The sequence below is a fragment of the Sus scrofa genome, chromosome 10, assembly GCF_054392235.1.
Source record: "Sus scrofa isolate SSC_HxYL_T2T_F1_AM1 chromosome 10, Sscrofa_HxYL_maternal_Yorkshire_Landrace_v2.0, whole genome shotgun sequence".
Lineage (NCBI taxonomy): Eukaryota > Metazoa > Chordata > Mammalia > Artiodactyla > Suidae > Sus > Sus scrofa.
Window position 1 is genome coordinate 89,828,871 of NC_139392.1, and position 12,099 is coordinate 89,840,969.

The window sequence follows — 12,099 nt, forward strand, 5'->3', positions numbered from 1 at the left end:
AAACTTGAAATAGTCGTGATGAAAGGGAGCAGAACAAGGTGACCTGGGGAACACATGGTGATGGCTGAGCTATAACAGACTCTTGGAGGTTAGTGCCATTCATTTGTAGTGGAATCAACCCCATCCATTCTTTCCGTTTCCACTACAACGCGGGAGAACAAGGTCTCCCGGGTGCTAACAAACTGCTTAGCATAGACAAAATTAGAATGTCTAGTTGCCAGATTCTGGTCCACAGATTTTTACCCATGCTACTCTCCCCATTAAAGGAGACACAAAGGAAAATAACACACTTTGAGCAGCTACACACATGAATGATTTCACTCTCACAATGACCTTCTTACAAAGAGTAGAGGAGATTCAGAAATCATCGACTCACTTCAGAGCCAGAGCCCACACTTTGCCCACTAGGCCATGTTGCTTCTCATTTCAGAACAAAGTTAAACTTTGTGTGTGGATTTAATCACACCTCCGATCCCAAAGACGTGTCAGACCAGCTGCATCCAGAAGTTATCTAAGCTTCCACCTTAACGGCGTGCTAGCAGGTAGGCTCTGCTTGCGACTAAGGAATTAATCAAACGTCATTGTATCTCTCGACACGATCAACTTTTAAACAGACCTGTCTACAGACTGAATTCTGTCCAATCATTTCTCAGATGCTACCCTGACTCTCTTCACTAGGCAAAACTGTCCATCCACTCTCACAGGCATACAGAATTGATTGGTATGATATTTTAATAAACTAAAACTTGACAAGGACAATGAATTCTCCTCCTCCTCCCACGCCCCTCCACCAGCCTCCTTCCTCTCCAGATCAATGAACAGATAAGCCTAGGTCATAGGTCAACATAGCATCAGGTATTTAGGCCCCTAATCATTAACAAATGGTAGTGTGCATATGTTAATCCCCCACTCCTAATTTATCCCTCCCCCTCCCCATGCCCAGCACCTTCCCCCGTTGGTAACCACAAGTCAGTGTTCAAAGTCTGTGGGTCTGTTTCTGTCTTGTCAGTAAGTTCATTTGTGTCCTTTTTTTCAGATTCCACACCGACGTGATATCCTAGGACACTTGCCTTTGACCTCCCTTCGTACGATAAGGTCTAGGTCCACCCGTGTTGCTGCAAATGGCATTATCTCATTATAAAATAGATAATCAACAAGGCCTTACTGCAGAGCACAGGGAACTCTACTCCACATTCCATCATAACTTATGAGGGAAAGGATTCTGGAAAAATGGAGATGTGTATCCACACAGCTCAACCATGTTGCTGTGTACCTGAAACTAACACAACACTGTCCATCAGACAGACAATAAAAGATGAAAATCAAATTAAAACAAAAACACAAAAAGAAATAGGCAAATTTTTTATATATAAAAAAATCATTACCAATCACTTGAATTCACATTTTTACCACCCAAGAGAGACCATGGCCTCTCCAGGGCTCAGAAATGACAGAGGTGAGTCTCCCGGGGAGACTGAGGATGTGCCATATTGGGAAGCATCTTCTTAACAGAGCAGGAATCGCAAATGCTAACACTGTCTGAGGGGTTCACCTCATCAACAGATTTTGACTGGGACACCTCCAGCATCCAACACGATTGCCACTTTTCTAAAATGTTAGAAAACATAAGACAGAAATGACTTGCTCGAAGGGATGCTGTTAAAAAACCATCGAAAACATCAAGCCGACTGAATTCATCGCTCCAGAAAGCCATCCATCTCGCCCTCTCCCTAAGGTTTTCTCTAGAAAACTTACCCGTGATTTCCCGTTGTTGAAATAAGAATCTTGTGATGCTGCGTCCTTGGTACTAAGTTCATATCCCCAAGCAGCTCGCATGCGCACCTGGCCCCACAGCATCATAACAATTTTTAAACTTCAAAGGCACTTAGGCATCATCTTTCTAGCCCGACACCCATGGTTCAGAGAAGAGAAACCAGAGACCCAGGAAGATGGAGTTACGTGCCCAAAGCCACACAGCGAGTGAGCAGCAGAAATGGGCTAGAGCCCAGACCAGAAGCTCTTGTGTGCCATGGAGAAGCTGTACATTCTAAACAGGGGGTGGCAGATGAGCAGGAAAGGGACGAATAGTAATTTATGACTCTGAAAATGACTCTAAGGAAATTAAAGAGAAAACTCACAAGTGGAAAGCACCAGTAAAAGTTAAGTCTCTCTTCCTGACACAGTACCCATCAGACACAGAGATATGAGAGCAATGGATGTTTACATGGTGGCAGCAACCCAGGTGCTCCATTTTTATCGGTGCAAGTGTTCTGAGAGGGGAGAGCAAGATGCCTTTCTCGTTGCTCTCACAAAGGGAACTCATACATTGGTGTCTTCAAAAGGACGGGGCGGGGGTGCGTTTTGCAGCTTAAATAAAGTGTCTAAGCTGAGACAAGAATACACCACTCATACCGTGGGGCTATCAAGCTGAGGGCCACGCACCCCTAAAAACAAACCCCTTATAGGCGATCTTTCACGTATACGGATATCATTGCAGGTGACATCCCTTATAAACCCACAGAAAGCCAACAGCACAGCCGTGAGGTTTGAGTCCCAGCTCATGGTCCCTCCTGAGAAGCGACGGCATGACTGCCGTGTCTTGTTTCCCTCTCTCTGCTGTGTTGAAAGGTGTGCATGATGAAACAGTCCTTCTCCTTTCCCTTCAGAGAAACCCCTCCTAAAATTGTTTAAAAGGAGCTTTAACGTCTTTATCATCTGAGCCACGAATCTCTTTACCCCCCTGTCAACGGACCCATCCGCTCTACCCAGAGGTCACTCCAAATCCAGCGAAGGTAAACATCCTTCTTTCAAAGGGCCAACAAGAAAGATGTCAAATGCCTCGTACCCAGCAATGGGACCGTGGGGCCATGCGGGGGTTCTACTTTTCGTTTCTTGAGGAATCTCCATGCTGTTTTCCACAAGGAACCTAAAGGAACCAAACCCCTGAAAGCAGAGAGTAGAAGGGGGTGGATGCCAGGGTCTGGGAGGAGGAGGAAATGGAGAGAGATGAGTCAGTGGGTATAAAGTTTCGGTTATGCATGATGAAAATTTTCTAGAGGTCTTCTCGACAACATGAAGAGAATAAGGAATAAAACTGTATGCTTACATCTTTATTTGGAAGGTAGATCTCATGGTATATGTTTATTTTTTTAACCACACACAAAAAAACTGCATTCATTACTCGTACTGGTGAGCATCGCAGACAACAGAATAATGAAACCTGTTTAAAGGGACGTGTGGGCCATTTATGCTTCAAGCACTGGGCTCACGTCAGTTTGAAGAACTCAGAAAGCACTCCGGAGTCACACCCACTCAAAGAGGGGTTTGTCTGGTCCTGTTTATTTAATGTCAAAGGCCACAGTGCTCGTGGCTCTGAAGTGTTCTAGAGGGTTCTTTAAGAGGTGCACTTTCTGCCATGAGGTCACAGGTGGAGCTCTTTCTACAAGTCAACTCTGGGGCATTAAGCAGAAAGCAGAGAACGCAGACCTAGTCCATCAGAGACCCCTGTTGTATTCCCCCACTGTGCCCCTCAAGTTCAGCTCTGGGGCACTTACGCCCGTGTGCCCCCTTCTCAGCTTTGCTTTCCTCATACGGGGCGGTGACTTCTTTCTGCCATTTTTCATATGTGCCTCAGTTGGAATAATTCAGTGGCTAAAAAAAGACAAAGCTTCCAGTATCTCACGGAGCTGTTCTTAGTCAATAAAACGGTTGTAAGAACACCTTTTTTTCCCCAGGAGACTCAATAAACCTTTTATCTTGAATAGGGAAAATAGCAAACACCACCCAACATTTTAATTTTTTTCTAAAACAGTCCTTGGAGGGTGAAATCATTGGAAGGAAGGAGGTGGGAAAAAAGAAAAATTCCTCACGATTCGGCCGTGCAGAAGCTGGTAAGTATGTTTCCAGGAAGTTGGGGTAGCCTGTTCTTTGGCAGGAGAGCGTTTTAACAAGATAACCAACCTCATCATTTTCCTACCACATTTTTCCTATACATTTGTTGAAGGCAGGAAAGCACAAACCCGCTCACATTTGTTCTGTTCTCTCAAAGTCTCCAGTTCTCTGTGGGAAAGAAGAAAAAAAGTTATAGAGTCAGACAGTACCTGAAAATGCTGTGTTTTGTTAATGTTCTCAGATTATTCCCCAACAAGAAGCTTTCCAGTCTGGTGCATTCTTTGAAATTATTGGAGGCGTTCCCATGGTGGCTCAGCGGTAACGAACCGGACTAGTATCCAAGAGGACACGGGTTCGATCCCTGGCCCCACTCAGTGGGTTAAGGATCCGGCGTTGCCATGAGCTGTGGTGTAGGTCACAGACACAGCTCGGAACCTGAGTTGCTGTGGCTGTGGGGTGGGCCGGCAGCTGCAGCTCCGATTCGACCCCTAGCCTGGGAACGTCCATATGCTGCAGATGTGGCCCTGAAAAGACAAAATAAATAAATAAATAAACCCTTAAAATTATTTGAACTGGGAATTATGTCATTACGTGATCTACGGGATGGCAACATCTACTGCCCGTGCCAGCCAGGTACCTGCCAGCCTCCATCCTAATCAGGAACCCTCTGCCGTCATCTGGCAAAGGGTCAAGTCATTTCTCTTTTGAATGACCTGACCCTCTGTTCCTACAGGGAGATGCGCTTCCAGCCTTGGAGACAGAGGCCTGGGCGTGGCTCCCACGTTGCTGGGTGACAAGCAGAGGTGGCCTGGAGGATGGCACTGAGGCTCAAGGAAAGCCCATGGACCTGCCTTGTAAATGCCCAGGACACACTGAGAGTAGCTGAGCTGTTTCATGAAAGATTCGGCCGGCGGGACAGGTTCCTAAGAAGAAGTGGCTATCTTCCCTGCAGATTCTTTTTCTAAGGCACAGGAGGTGGTGTCACGTGATGTGAAGAGTTCTGGAGGCAGTTTCAAGAGGCCTGTGTTGGAATATGGCTGTAAGAATGAATAAATGTATGTCTGTACACACACACACACACACACACACACACACACACACACTACTGTTCATCATTAGGAGTGGGAGCCCCTGGGTCTGAGTGTCAAAATCTGAATCCAGGCTTTGCCACTGCCTTCCTTGCCTCAGCCTCCTGGCTTGTCACCAGCGGATAACAGCTACCACGGAACTTGAATTGTTGTTCACAGGTGAACGTGTTCTTGCAAGTCAAGTGCTCAGAACAGTGTCTGGCACACAGGAAACCAGATGAAGTCGAGGATTTATGCCTGTTTTTCCGCGGCTGGGTACACAAGGCATAGACCAGTGGCTGCCCTGCAGTAAACGCTCCATAAACATTTGCTACCCGAATGTACGCGGAGTCCCCCAAGCCGTGCTGTCCTTCCTCTGGCTGGTGCGGCCTGTCTGGGTCTTTGGGACTATTTCTCATCCAAGGAAGGCGTTTGGAGACGTTCGCTAAGACTGTCTCAAGCTTTAAAGACCCAAGTAATAGTAACGATTGCTGGAAATCTCTATGCAAAAATCCACACACCCTGGAGGTGGCCGTCTCCTTCCCATTACAAAAAAAAAAAAAAAAAAAAAAAAAAAAAAAAAAGGAGTAAAGAGGGAGAGAGGACAGAAGGAAGGAAAGGAAGGGAGAGGGTTTAGCTTCCTTACTTAACCCTTCTCCACCCGCACAGTGATAGGTGGAAACAGACACCCCCTATGAAAAGTGCGGAGCGGTCCCTTCTGCTGGGGAAGCTTATTGGGGAGGTAGGGAGTCCACATTGCCCATAGGGGAGGGGGCGGCGGACTTGGGGACCCGGGTTGGCTTTTTAGGCGGGCGCCCCCACCACCAGCACCCCGCCCCGGCTGCGGCCGGGGGCGCCCACTCCTCTGGGCCGCAGAATCCGGGGCGGGGAAGGATGGATGGAGCCGGAGCCGCGGGGCCGGGCTGCAGCGGCGCCCGGAGAGCCTGCGGCTTCCAGCAAACTCCAAGGGGGCTGCAGCAGGCAGCGGCTCAGGAGTGCAGAGCTCAGCGTGTTTCTGCAGCTGTTTTGACGATGCTTTTGAGTGTTCCCATCACTACGAGATGCTGCCGCTCTCCTCCTGACCACAATCTATTAGCTCCAGTAACTCAGCCTTGCCGCAGCTTCCTGCTTACCCTGCGCGCGCTGGGGCGCTGCCAGCCCCCCGCGGGGACCACAAGGTTAGGGGGCGCTGCCCGCCCCCACCGCCACCGCCACTGCCACCACCAAGTGGCCTTACTCTCTCTGGAGAAGTTTGCCTTTTACTAAAAAGATCCTCATAAATTCTGGTCAACAGTTTCTAACGGCGCATCATCAGCCCTCCTTGCAGACTCATCAGCAAAAGGCAGCTTTTGAACTTTTAATGCTAATGAGGCCATTAACATCCAGTTACTTGGATCCAGGGAGGCTAGAAGGCTTGTGAACTTCAGCTAGGGGCTGGCTACATCCTCTACTGCAATTAGGTCTTGTTTACAAAGCGCGGTTCTGCCCTCTTACTGCTTTGGTTTTGAGGTTCTTTGGTGAAGAACTGCAATTCAGCGTGTGTGTGTGTGTGTGTGTGTGTCTGTGTGTGTGTTGCACACAAGCTGGAAGGGAAAAAAGATCTGAAAGATAAATGCTTTTTGATAGTACTTTAGTATTTATTTACTGGGATGAATTTGAAAGAGAAAAGTGTGAAGAGTAACAAGTACAATTCGTTTTATTTCTGCCTGTCACGTGACCAGCGATGTCTCTGAGGACCCAGCGGAGGCAGAAGGGTTCTGCTGCTGTGTGTCTGATTCCCTCACCTGTTTGGGGGGGGCGGGTGGCGGGCGTTGAGAAGCCCTGACAACCCAAGTCATCACTTGTGTGTGTGTCAGTTGAAACTACAAAGGGAACCAAAAGGAGGTCTTATCCGTTTTTTGTCGCTTCAGTTGGGAACAGCAGGTAGAAGCTGCACTTTGGTTTTACATTTTTACCACCGGGAGCTATAAATAGAGGAGCACATGTGGCTTTGTGCTCAGTTACCTACCCTGGCCTCGAACCTCGGATCCCAGCGGCTCTGACTCCCACCTGCACAGTCACGGGTCACGGCCCCCGCACGTACATTTTCCACAATATGCCAGTGATGAGAAGAGACGGTGCTTGCGCCCAAGCATTTGTTGTTATTTTTGTTTGAGCTTTGAGTTTTAAATGTATGCCACCCACACTGTCAACTCTGGGAGCAAGGCCTCCTCCGAAATGCCTTGAAGAGATGCTCAGAATTTAGCAAAGGAAGAAAGAAGAAAACGTCGCTCTTTGGTGTGTTTACGTGTGTCTAAAAATACAACTCTTATGTTTGAAAACTAGGCATGAATCTTGTACACACTGATTTGCTAGGGTGCATGGTCTTGAACTACCAGAATGTGTGTTCTACAGACTGCCTTTATCCTCCCAATTTGGCACAAAGAATATCGCTTCCACTTTTAGTAGCTGACAGTCTGGGTACCAAGAGTCGGGGAAGTGGGTTTCCATTTCTAGCTAAGTCAGTAACCCCCTCCGGGCATGAGTGGGCCCCCTAAAACCTCCAGCAGCAGCAGCAGGATGCAAAGATCACCCCAATCCAGTTCTCGGGGCACTGGGCATTGAGTCACCATGACTCATAGGAGGCCGTTGGTTTCTCTGCACATTAGAAGGAAGACAGATTTCTGGTCCATACGTTCCTCTAGTTTGTCCAAAGGTGAAATAAATAAAAGCAACACACACACACACACATACATACACACCTATCCACACATACACATGCACTATTTTTCTTATCTTTTCTCTTGGTTCCACCAAACCTGTCTACAAGCAAAAAAGCAATTGCTCCGGCAGTCCTGTAATTCTGTCCTCCCCTGCCTTGTCCCAAGGTGTCTCCAGTTTGAGAAATATTTACATGCTCAAACCTGAAATGTGCAGGCCCAACCCATGCTGTCTTCTAAGGACGAGATTCTGGAGTCATCAGGGTCGGCTGACACGCTGGCCGTGAACGTTGGACTTCCTTCTTGCCTACACCATTCGCGTGTTTATTATCAGTGAGCACCGTTGCTCAAAACCTGACGCTCGTGTGGTCAGCCTGGCTCCACAACTGTGAGTCCCTAGAGCCAGTTCATGACTCTAAGTCCACGACCACATGTCAGGACCCAGGGCTACTGTCTTGGAGTCATGTACGTTGTTGCTAAGGAAATACAGAGAAATCGGGGACCAAAAACCATCATTCCCCCTCATTAGGTTGCCTTTTGGATAAATAAGACAATGGAACCGAGGTTCCTGGGGTAAATTCAGTACTCAGGAGGAGGTATCTTTCACTGCTGCAGCTTCTGCAATCCTTCCTACCTTCGCTGGCCTGGCCAGAGGCAATCAGACTCCCAAGAAAATGATCCCATCTTTTCCTCTGCATGAATATTGATTGAACATGTCCTTAACGCCATGGTCAAATGAAGCTCATATTTGTAGGCAAAAGCCCTTCCAAAGCTTGCTCTACTTTCCCTGGGTTCAAAGACAAGGATTGAACCCACAGACTCTTACACAGAATCCGATAGAAGGAAATGAAGCCAGAAATAACTCCTCTGACATCTCACTGTTTTTTTAGAGCAATCACATTTGGGAACTTTACCTGACAACTGCCCTAGAAACTTGAAGATGTTGAAAAATTAGCAATTATTCCACAATCACTCCCTTTTTCTCTCTTTCCTGCTGTGACCCATCATTTGACATTCCCTTAAAACATCCCCCACGCAGACGCCTTGACAATTAATTAACAAGCCTTCACAAAACGCCTCCAAGGGAGATGGATGAAAAGCACTGCGGCTTTATCTCCACTTTTCAGGAAACTAAAAACAGAAAGGTTACGACTTCCCCAAAAGTCACACAGCAAGCTCGCAGAAGGGCTGGGATTGACACCAACCCATTCTGTGTCGAGCCAAACCCCTGTTAACTCTCATCCTGAGAGAATATCCCTGACTCACCACAAAATTCGGTGCAGTTGTCTATATATCACGTTCAGTTCTCCGCTCCTTCCCAAAGGGAGTAGCCTTGGACCGGGTTGGGCGGCAAAAAAATAGAATTGCATTCAACTTAATAGGCACCCAAAGAGAAGGATAAGGAAGATCGTCAATAAAGAATCTTTCATTCCTGGAGCCAAGCTGTCAAGCTGTCAACTTAACCTGGTACTGCCAGGACAATGAATACAGAAATACACCCGCCTAGGAAAATGCTAGGTTCCTGGTACTGTCAGAGGAAAACAAAGACTTCTATAAACACAGGCCAGAGTGTCTGGGGGCCATTCCAGACACGTTTACAGTCAGTTTCGAAGTTCCAGCTCTTGCAGTATTTTTGGCTACAGCTTACAGCGTGGTAGAAGGCCTTGCGGAGGCCACCAAGTCATAACGTTACTTTGTGCAATGATGTATGGCTTCCTGTCCCTTTGTATTTTGAATTCCATTCTCCGTCTCTTCCCGTGTTAGTCCCAAGTTGGGCTCACTCTTGCACTCCTTCCACGAGGCCAGCGTATAGCACGGCTCAAAATGCCTTTCGGTACAGAGTGGTCGCCGTAGGAGGTAATTGCTCTGAAGAAACAGTAAAGAAACAGATGATGGCTTCGTATCATCTAGAAAAAGATAGTGTTTGGTAAAAGGCTATATTGTTCAATTACGTGTGGTTCGGGAACAGGCTTGGCCACAAGAAGGCAATGTCACCTGTAGACATTCGACTGATTTTCCCACAGAGATGTGCTCTCCCAGACGGAGAGCCAGCTTTGAGAACACAACTGACGACGCAACACAAACACAATGCAAAACTGCCCAGGATGACAGCACATTATTATCCTGCCTGGGATTTTCTTTTCTTTTTAGGGCCACACCCGGGGCCCATGGACGTCCCCAGGCCACAGGTTGAATTAGAGCGGCACCTGCCAGCCTGCCCCACAGCCACAGCAACGCAGGATCCGAGCCACGTCTGCGACCTACACCACAGCTCACGGCAACACTGGAAGCTTAGCCCACTGAGCGAGGTCAGGGATCAAACCCCCATCCTCATGGATACTAGTCGGGTTCTTAGCCCATTGAGCCACAACAGGAACTCCCTGCCTGTTATTTTAAAATGTGCTTTAGGTGGCCTTGTAAGATGGGTAGGTGAGGTCTTCATTTTTTTTAGCATTTACCACTAGTACGGCCCCCAGAAGTCACACTGCGATGGGAATAACTTTAGTGCCAGAAAATAAGGCATCATTTTTTTTGTTTGTTTGTTTGTTTTGTTTTGTAGAGCCTCACCTGTGGCATATGGAGGTTCGTAGGCTAGGGGTCGAATCGGAGCTACAGCTGCTGGCCTACGCCACAGCCAGAGCAACGCCAGATCTGAGCCGCGTCTGCGACCTACACCACAGCTCACGGCAACACCAGATCCTTAACCCATTGAGCAAGGCCAGGGATCGAACCCGCAACCTCATGGTTCCTTGTCAGATTCGTTTGTGCTGCGCCTCGACGTGAACTCCAATTTTTTTTTTTTAATGTAATGATTGCTTAGATGTAGCAGCAGTGAATAAAGAAACTTAATGCACAAACAGGAAGAAAAAGACTTTGAGTCGCTCTACATGTCAAAAATCGGGCTCATTCCCAGAGCCAGCTACAGCCACAGATCCCACACAGCTCCATGCAGCTCCATCAAAGTGATGGTGGGGGTTTAAAATGAAAACCTTCCATGCTAGGAAATAGTGTTACACCCAAGATCCCAACAAGAGCAAAAATTCAGGCTCAACTTTTTTTTCTCCTCAGGCACTCTTTATTGTTAAACTTTTGAGTTTTCAGAAGTCTAGGGATGACAAAACCGTTGTGGTTTCTCAGACTAAACGCAATCCACTGAGTGTTCTTGGTTCTGTTCTTCTCCATCTAAGACCCTCTTGGAAAAATAATGCAGATTTTTGATGAGAAAAGTAGCCCGGAATAGCCAATAAACCCCCCCCCAAATGGTGCCTAATGGGGCTTTGAAAACTTTAGTCTCCGGTTTCCCAGGCAGCTACCTTCTCTGCCTTCATGGTTAATGGGAATGGATCCAAGGATAGTCACGGGGCATAAGAGATGCCTTTGGAAAGACGGTGTGTTGGTGGGAATAACCTGGGGACTCCTGGCTTGGGCAGGAGTTTGCGGTGGCTGACCTGGGGTGCTGTTGTGGGCAGAACATGGACCTGCTTTATCACAGAGCGTTGGAATCATAAGCTTTACAACTTTGCTGGAGAATGGCTGTGCTCTTTTATATGACACAGCATTCAAGCGTCCTCCGGTGCTGCCGTCCTAATCATTTCCTGTTTGGCTTATTTATTATGTAACCTTCTGATGGAGTTGGTGGCTAACATTTCCTATGATTTTTTCTGGCCTCCATGATATTTTTATCGAACCCACTGACAGCCTCTCACGGTTGTTCTGTGCCACTCCGCCCAGCCTGCCTGCCCATGTGCGTTTCCCTGTATCTGTGCAAACAACTTTAAAGGTGGGAAAATGCCACTGTGAATTGATGTGTTGGAAGGCTTTTTCAATGGCACCTAAGAACAAAGCTGCTTTCATAGAGGAGCTCTTGTCCGTTGTGGGTTTTTTTTTCCCCTTAGTCACAATAGCACCCCTCTTCCAGTCCTGCCCCACAGGCACCCTCCTGAATATGGAAAAATGGGGGACATCTGAGCAGTGTCTGTTTCACCTGGCTCCCCTCCTCTCTCCTCTCCCTCCGCTGTCCTCACTGAGGCACTGGGTTCTCATCTGGCCCTGTCTGATTCTCATGTTGCAAGATTGGCACCAATAGCAGAAGAGCTTGTGAACTCTAGGCTAGATTCTTATCCCGCGTGGGTCTCCTCGGGGGGTGGGGGTAGGGAGGGCACAGTGAAATACAAAAGAGATAGAAGGATGCTCTCTGGAAGGAGGGACTGGGGGACCACGGAGCCAATGGTCAAGCTTAAGGCATATTTAAGACTCGAAAATCATAGTCATTAAAGCAGAATCTTTAAAAAAAAAAAAAGATGCAAATGAACTTATTTGCACAACAGAAAAGGATGCATAGACTTTGAAAAACTTATAGTTACCAAAAGGGGATGGGTTGGGGGAGGAGGGAGGGACTGGAGCTTTGGGATTGGCATAGGCACCCCGAGGTGTATGGACGG

The 12,099-nt window shown here is 47.5% G+C and overlaps 1 long non-coding RNA gene across 1 annotated transcript; it reads right to left on the reverse strand.

Annotated features, from left to right (window-relative positions):
- Positions 1-3,109: 3,109 nt before the first annotated feature.
- LOC110255715 (uncharacterized) lies at positions 3,110-9,523 on the reverse strand. Its single transcript, XR_002336417.2, has 2 exons — positions 8,924-9,523; positions 3,110-4,059 (listed from the first exon to the last, which is right to left on the reverse strand). It is a non-coding gene; the product is annotated as an uncharacterized LOC110255715 (long non-coding RNA).
- Between the last annotated feature and the right edge of the window lie 2,576 nt (positions 9,524-12,099).